Source organism: Saprolegnia diclina, assembly GCF_000281045.1.
Source record: "Saprolegnia diclina VS20 unplaced genomic scaffold supercont1.1, whole genome shotgun sequence".
Lineage (NCBI taxonomy): Eukaryota > Oomycota > Saprolegniomycetes > Saprolegniales > Saprolegniaceae > Saprolegnia > Saprolegnia diclina.
Genome location: NW_008246068.1, coordinates 1,255,981 through 1,258,344, shown reverse-complemented (window position 1 = coordinate 1,258,344; position 2,364 = coordinate 1,255,981). Strand labels below are relative to the sequence as shown.

Here is a 2,364-nt window from a genome sequence, read left to right as displayed (position 1 = left end):
GCGGCGTTCATGATGCGCTGTCGGAGTGGAACCGCTGTCCGAGTTGGCGCCGTATTGGTGCCATGCGCTTACTCTAGCCCGGCGTGCAGAGTACACAGCAGCCACTGAGCATGAGCGAAGCCGGTACGAGATCCGCGCCGTACTGGCTTCGCTTTGGCAAAAGACCAATACGTGACCAACAACCCTAGTACGCACGCACTCCTTGTCATGGCCAAGCGTCACGATGAAGCCACTGTCGTTGCCCTGGACCCAGATCACCTTGTTGTCCGCCAAGAACGCAGCTAGCATCCATGGTCCTCGCGTTTGGTCGCCTTGACCAGCTTTGCCCCGTCACTACTCGTACTAGTCCTCTTTCAGGTCATGGGGATGGCTTTGCGATTTTTACTCGAATACGTGTCATGAAGTGGTCGTCGATGTGCAGACTACACCACCACATTTGTAAGCTGTGGAGCTGGACGGTATGACGGAGCTACCGTGTAGCACGGGCTCCTTGTGTCTCGTGACTTCTTTTTGTCTTTTTGATGGTCTCGGCAACGTCCCGACGATCTTCAATCATTTCCTTTTGGCAGAGCATCGACGCACAAAGGGCATCCACAGTTATTGGCCTTTTACAATATAGAGCCAATACATGAGTGGTCTTATAGTGTAGCGGTTATCACGTCTCCTTGACGTGGAGAAGGTCCCCGGTTCAAGTCCGGGTAAGACCACACTTTTTGGTGGCGATGCATTGGAAAAGGCTTGTGGCCGGTATGGGCTGTGCGTTGCGGTCACCGACTAGCACCAGTATGCTGCGCTTCCATCGTCTGTGAGGTTGTGTTTTGAGCAGCGCTCGCGAGAGGATTTCAATCGATTCCCTTTGTGCTGATTGACCGTCTTCTCGCGAATCGAAAATGGAAGCAAAAAGAGCAAAAGACCGCTCAAGCTGTCATCCGAGATGCTGTCGCCCAGCATCTCGTCCTTGGCTCCAGCGTCTCGAGGATGATGCCGTTGCTGGGCGTGCGTTGCGGGGTCGACGACGTCTCGGGGCATGAAGTACTATGATAGAAATGTATCGGAGCCCAACTCTCCAAGGACTAGTGAGCGACCATATTAGCCAGGGCGAGCGACAAGCCACAACCATCCTCGTAGACTACAGCAATATTCGCATGCAGATTATAAGAATACGGCGCCAACATGTACGCACTAGACCGTCTTCTTGTCTGGAATCAAAAAGCGCGACAGCACCCTGCACAAACCTTCTACACGAATCAAACCATTGCGCAGAAAGACCGCTATAGATGGTCCACCGGCCCTATGCCCCACCTCAACCACAAAGGCCAACCACACCCAGCCCCAAGAAAACCCGAGGTTTGGGGCAGGGTACGTTGAACTTCAATGCACATGATCCCGTCCACCGACGAGTCCAAACTACGTCACACGATCCCACCGCTAGATTGCACGCTACCCCAATGCAAAACCTCAACCAAAGAGCTCGACCAAAATCTGCCTAAGAAAACACGAGGTTAACCCTAGTGGCTTCGTTGAGTTTATAACATAATGTATGCTCGCACGTCTGGAAGACACTCCAAACGGCACAGCAATCTGCAGGCCAGTACTTGTACTGGGGCACTGGTTGAAAGGGAGTCGTTGTAGTGTTACTGTAGTTGACCTTGACGGTCAATTATCACATCCGTCAGTGTACAGTGCTCCTAAACTCTGCGTGCTCGTTTTATCTAGAGCATAATACATCCTTTGGTATTCTCGTTAGTCATGTCCCATTTGGTCGTCTGCGATTGTTCAAGATTGTACTGTGCACTCTAGTCGTATCTGTGCACTCTAGTCGTTGGCCCTCGCCACATTCTGTCCCGAGGAGTACAAAACTCTCACAGAAAGATAGGTCGTAACACACGCAGGTCGCGCTAAACTCTTGCAGCAGGGAGGGGCTCCTCAACGTTCACGGATACTACGAGACACTCGCTTGTGGTTTGCTCTCGCCTCGATAGAGCACTGGAAGAAACACGCAAAGAGGAGCGTCAACGAGTAGTGGGTTGCGCAATGCAGGTCCAAGGGTCGAACACCACACCATCGAACTATCGAACGTATGCGAGCGTGGCTGTGTTTTTGGAGGTTTAACTGCCTCGGGACAACCGAGTTGTCAACGACTTGGATGCGAAAACAATCTCTGAGCTTCCCGCCTTGTCCCATGGACTGTTCATTCCCAGTTCGCGTGGATCGTTCATTTCCCGACGTACTTCTGCCACGGGCATCGACCAAACGAGAGAGACCTTTTCTGTGCTCGAGAATTGCAACAAATCATACCATGGCCACTCAGCCAAGGCAACCTTAATTCTCAGTTAACAGCCAACAGTTGATAAGCCACCTCAA

The 2,364-nt window shown here is 52.0% G+C and overlaps 1 non-coding gene across 1 annotated transcript; it reads left to right on the top strand.

The window, feature by feature from the left end:
* Nucleotides 1-634: 634 nt before the first annotated feature.
* Nucleotides 635-707, top strand: SDRG_00399. The gene has a single exon. It is a non-coding gene; the product is annotated as a tRNA-Val (tRNA).
* The last annotated feature ends 1,657 nt before the right edge of the window (nt 708-2,364 follow it).